Source organism: Parus major, unplaced genomic scaffold (assembly GCF_001522545.3).
Source record: "Parus major isolate Abel unplaced genomic scaffold, Parus_major1.1 Scaffold258, whole genome shotgun sequence".
In the NCBI taxonomy this organism is placed as follows: Eukaryota; Metazoa; Chordata; class Aves; order Passeriformes; family Paridae; genus Parus; species Parus major.
The window spans coordinates 351,503-357,351 of NW_015379266.1; the positions used below are offsets into that span (position 1 = coordinate 351,503).

The following is a 5,849-nucleotide window of genomic DNA, read 5'->3' on the forward strand; positions in this document are numbered from 1 at the left end:
CCTGGCCCCAGGGCACCACTCCTGTCCCCCTGTCCCCCTGTTCCCCTTCCCGGGGCCTGGCCCCAGGGCACCACTCCTGTCCCCCTGTCCCCCTTCCCGGGGCCTGGCCCCAGGGTGAGGCTGGGCAGAAGCACCCTCAGCGCCAGGTCAGGCAGAGCAGCGGTGCTGGAGCGTCGCTGAGCGATGCTAATGGATCCTAAAACCCATTGGTATTAATAGCTGCTCTGTATTTATTAGCAGAGAGAGAACAGGCAGTGCTGAAACCAATACCGCTGCCGGAGCACACCCACACTTAAAAATAGCCTGCCCAGCCGTCTGTACCGGGCACAGAGAGAAAATCCATATGTTGACATGGTTGGGTAATGTGCTGGGACAAAATGAGCCCAGAGAATTGATAAGCGGGCGGGTTTTTAGCATCCCTGTTAAATAATTCTGCAGGTCTGGAATGTGAAATGAAGCTGGCCCAAAAGTAAAAGTCAGAGTGTGGAAATGTCTGTAATTAACCCGTGCAGAGCCTGGCTCAGCCACGGTGGTCTCCTCCCGTGAGGGACAGGACCTGGCAGCGTTTCTGCAGGAAACTGGAGCCTTTTGTAGGAGAGCCTGAGGCTGAGCCCTCCCAGCAGCCAAATCCCAGCGGCTGCAGCAGAGCTGCCTCTGGGAGGGAGGCGAAGGTCACATCTCAACACACCGCAGAGAGGAGGAGGAGGGTCCTGAGGGCCAGCCAGGGGCTGTGGGTGACAGTTCCCAGCACAGCCCAGGGCTCTGTGCAGCAGCTCCTGCCTGGACACGGCAGAGACAGCAAGGTGAGGAGCCTGTGTCCCAATGGCCACAATCGCCTCTCATTATCCCAGGGACAGCAGCAGGAGGAGTGTGGGCTCTCTGGCTGCACACATAACATCCCACTGCCTGTTGGAGCTGAAAGAGCAGATTTTGAGCTGGGTTTACTCGGCTGTGTGTCCAGAATCCACGCAGAGATGTCCCCGGTGCCGGGGATGTGATGAGCACCCGCATCTCTGCCGCAGCTTCTAATCGGTTCCGGGACACTGGGACGAGCAGAGCGCTTCCTACCATCACTAATTTATGTCCTGAGATACTCTGCGTTCTACAGTTATTGGTATCTGATAATAAATAATGCAGAGGTATGTGCTTTTTGATGCATTCAGTAAATACTTTCCTTGAACTGTTGAGTTTGCTCTTGAAAAGGCCCCACAAAGGCAAACGCTGCACCTGACGTGATCTCCCAGCAGAGAAAAATGGGGTGAGCGCTCTAATAAAATCAAGTGATTTTCCAGGAAGAAAGAAAAAGGTTTTAACAGCAGAAGGAAGGGAAGAGACCATCTGGATTCTAAGCACAATTTGATTTATTAGCTGCAGTTAAACCCGGACAGGTCCTATGGAAGAAAATGGACAACCAGCAAGAACTGAAAGGCATAACTGTGAAAAAACCCCCAAACACAAAACTGAAAATAAACAAAGAATTTTTCTTCTGCATTGGTTTGAAGATGGTCTTTGATAGAAAGCACATAGGAACAGCTCAGAGCTGGGGTCAGCGCTGCCTCCCTTGGCCAAAGCAGAGCCAAGTGACTTGAAGGGTGTTAGGAGGGAGCAGGGACCCGATACACCCTGAGTATCCTCACACTGAACTTCCCTACTCATAGTTCACGTGTCTCACTTGCTGCAGCAATGACTCTGATTCTCCTTTCTCTTCCCCACAAGAGAGGAACCATTCCAAACAGCCACAAATCCTGAGAAACATCTACAAGCTCTAGGCCACCCCCTGAGCCCTCAGACGTGGGGCTGGGATGCTCCAGGGTCTCTCTGGGGCTGGAGCAGCCCTGGGAGAAGCAGAGTCACTCACCAGGACACCGGGAGCGTCACCAAGGCAGCTCCTGTGCCTCTCTGGCTCTGGATAGTTTTACAGACAGCAAAAGTGAGTCTGCAGCCACGAAACAAGGAGCAGGTGCTAGGAGGGAGCCAAGCAGAGACCGATATTCCCCCAGTCCAGCAGTGTGTCCTCACTGCACACCGCTCCTCAGCACAGGAACGTGGATCCACCACTGAGGTTTGTGTGGGTGCAAAGTCACCCAAACCCAGCTTCTGTCTGCTGCAAATAACACTGCTCCTCTATTCCATTCTGGGGAGGACTCAGGGGGAGGGAAATTTAATTCTGAGCACAATGAAACGACCATCAAAACGTTTTCCAAAGATTTAAAATGCTTCTCTTTTGCTGTGATTCACTTAAAGCAACCTCTTGTATATCCCTGTTACTACAATCTCTTAAAAACTAGGCCTCAGAAATCAATTTGATTACCTCTCTGAATTAAGTATGCACAAATGAGAGCGATTGAGATCGATACAAATTAGGTTAAGTACTCCGCTGTGTACAGAATCATTATGGAACAAGGAGCAATCAGAATGAAGATGCAAATAATCACATTGTCGGGGTGGGCAGTGGGTGCTGCTCATCCCAGCTGCTGCACACGCACCAAACTCCCAATTCTTGAAATCCTAGGAATGCCCTCGATGGCCTTTATCCAGAAAAACAGACTGGATGTGTAGCACAAAGTGAATTCTGTTCTTGCAGAGCAGACCTGCTTGCTCATGCACTGTAAAGGTGTTCCCTGTCTGGAGACCCAGGCATTCCTGCAATGCTCATGGGGAAAAGCAGCTGTTTCCAGCCAGGAAGGTGTTCTCTTGCTGCCCCACCTGATTTTTCCCTCTCAGTCCTGTCTCAGTCCCAGGGAATGCTGCCCCTCTCCAGGTCCTGCAGCTCTCTGAGAAGAAAAGATGAAGGGCTTTGGGGACATGGCTCCTTTCTGTCTCCTGTAAATCTGCTGGAGGCTGGAATTGGGCTGTAAATTCTGCTTCCTCCCTGCAGTGCTGCAGCACCCAGCTCAGCACAGGCTCTCTCCAGGAGCCTCTGGGTACCACTGGAACCTTCCAGCCCAGCTCTGGATCCTCCCAGCTGCACTCGGAGCCCTTCACGTCTAACACCTGTGAGATTTATGCTTCCTCTTGTCATGGAGATTCTCCCTGTTGAATCCCAGAATAGTTTCCAGCTGAATTACAAGCCCTTGCAGTGACAGGGATTTATATTCCCCTTGTCAGAGCACAGGGATGGAGCCAGGCCTTCCCCCTGCAGAGTGCTCTGCCTGTTGCAGCAGCATCTCCAAGAGATGTGCCATCACATCCCTGGAGTACCAAACACAGCTGTGTCCTTCTCCTGCGGACACAGGGAAGCACTTGGGGCGTTTAAGGGCTGGGGATTTAAAGCTGGGGTGGGTAAGCAAGAGCTGAGTAAGAGCATGAAATCTCATTGCAAGGGGAAGGACAGATCTAGTGAATCCTTGCTGTGTGCTCCTGTTGTCAGGAGTTGTGACCCCGGGAGAAAGCAGGATGTGAGTATTTCCTTTTACCACCTGCTATCCATAGGGTACAACGAGGAGGAACAGGAGAGGACAGGAGCAAAGCTCTGCCAGGTTATCAGCTGTGCTGCCCTGCGAGCTCTCCCTGCACCTCGGCTCAGCACGGAGCAAGAGCAGCCCTGTTCCTCCAGACTCAGGTTCCCATTCCCTGGGAAAGCTCAGCTTCAGCAGGAGCGGCTCCCGAGAGGGGAGAGGGGCCAGGGACCCCAGCATGGCCACAGGGAGGCTTGGCAGGAGCCCAGGGGAGAAGGAAGACGGAGGAGAAGGAGTGTGGGAAGCTGTCCCAGGAAGATTTCCTCTGCTCTTCCTGCAGCCCGCTGCTGCTTGCCAAAGCTTAATGCCTGGGCACCGGCCCCGTGCTCCCATCCCATTATGAGGGGATGAGAACTGCTGGAAAATCACCGCTGCTCATAAATATGTTCCCTGCTTACTGAGAGATATTTTGGTCCTGGAGACAATTTGTGTTTTGGGAACCTGCCAGCCTCTATCACTTGTCTAATAATTCCTCTGTGCAGCATTTACCAGCGGTTTGAGTCCCTTTTTCCACAATGGAGCAGTTTGATTTCATAGCTCAAAACCCCCAAACAACCCCAAAACACTCCAATTTCTGTTTAGATTGCATTTCTCTCTGCCATCAGCGAGTTGTCTGGCTGATGTTATCACCAAACCCATTTGAGATTAGTCTGTTTGGTATGATTTCTGTGTGCAAACCTCTCTATAAATCAGAGAGCCTTTTATGCAAAAGTCTGCAAGATGGATAGAGCCGGATACAAAATCTTTTACCTTGGAAACAGAGATGTATTATCTGTCCCGCTGGATATAGTGCTCACCCTGCATATTCATGGCCCAGGTGTGATGGGCTTTTTCCAGAGGAGACAGGAGACAAGATGGGAGCCTTAAATACAAACAGATTGCTATCAGAAGGAAGGGAGCACTCTTTTTTGCTGTGTCTAGTGGGGATAAGATGAGAGGCGAAGGATTTAAAAGACAAAAAGTGAGATTAAGGCCAGTCATTAAGGGGTTTTTGTACCTGGAAGAGATGCCTAGGTAAGAAATCCCCCTCTGAGATTGCTGGAGAAAGGGGCAGGCTGTGAGGACAAGTGATGCCTGCAGTCCTTTCAGGCCTCCTTCTCTCTGAGCTGCATTCTCTGCACACCTGCAGAGCCCTCTCTGCACTCTGACTCCAGGGGAGCCGCTGTGATGAGAGGAGCCTTTAGTGCTCCGAGCCCTGCCGGCTCCTGCAGGAAGCTTCTCATCTCCCAGGCCTAATTGGAAGGGAAGGAAAAGCTGTCGCAGCTGCTGCACGGCAGCAACATCCAGGACAAGGTTTTGTCAGTAACACCAGGGAGGAGCACCCAGCACAGCAAAAACGCCCCTATGGAGCGTGGGAAGAGCCAGCACCTCTTACTGGGAAATAATCCTTTGGCAAAAGTCTTCTTCCCTTTATGCATTCCTCACCACAAATAAATTGTGATTTTCTGCTGCAGAGGAATACTTGAGTTTGGGATACTTCAGTTCAAATGGTGATGGGCAAGAGACATGGGGGGAAAAAAAAAGAGATGCTGGGGAAAAAGTCTTACAAGGAAATAGTGAAGAACAGCTTCAGAATTAGTAATTGATGACAAATTAATTCCTTCTTTCAAAAAGTAGGAAGGGAAATACAGAAATGCATTTCATCCAAAATGCACCCAGAATTAACTTTATCCAATAATCAAGAAACCAATAAAACTCCTTTGCTTGGCAAAAACAGGATTCAGATTTCTGTGTGGCAGAAACGCCTTCAGAAACGATGTGGAACAAAGAGCTGGGGCATCATTTCGGAAAGGTGGTACACGAGAAATACAATTTATCAGCCAGCAGCACAATTTACCGCATGGATTGTTCAAACACAGCCACTAATCTATAGCTGAAGAGAGCACCAATATTTCAAACCACTAAACACCTTTCGAAGAGCCTTTACATACCTGTATGTTTAGCTCAACGCTAAGAAATAGCTTTATAAATAGGTAACGTGCCTGATACAGATGTTATCACGCCTTCACTTTTCGCTGGAGATAAGACAACAAAATAATCTCAAAATCCAGGGAGGAAACATTTGGTAGGGCACAAAGAGGCAGAGGATGGGTGGACACCCGTGTGAGAGCCCTTTCCTTGGTTTGGGGCTCTGGGGGAGCGGGGCTCAGCCTGGGATGTGCCACTGCTGCTCACCCTCGGCTCTCCGGGCCCGCGGCCACCGCCTGTCCCGGGGCTCGTCCGGTTCCTGCTCCCGCTCTCCTCCCTCTGCCCTCCTCTGGCTGCCGGCTGCGCTCCCTGTGCGCCGCTCTCCGAGGTCCTGACAGCTCCGAGCGGGGCCGGGATGGGGATGGACAGCTCTGCCATCCGACCCCGCACACAGCCCGGCACTGTCCTGACAGCTCCGAGCGG

General features: G+C 51.3%; 1 protein-coding gene across 1 annotated transcript in view; it reads right to left on the reverse strand.

Annotated features, from left to right (window-relative positions):
- ONECUT2 (one cut homeobox 2) overlaps positions 1-5,849 on the reverse strand; it is a 13,404-nt gene that overhangs the window by 3,625 nt on the left and 3,930 nt on the right. The gene's annotated exons all lie outside the window — the stretch shown is intronic.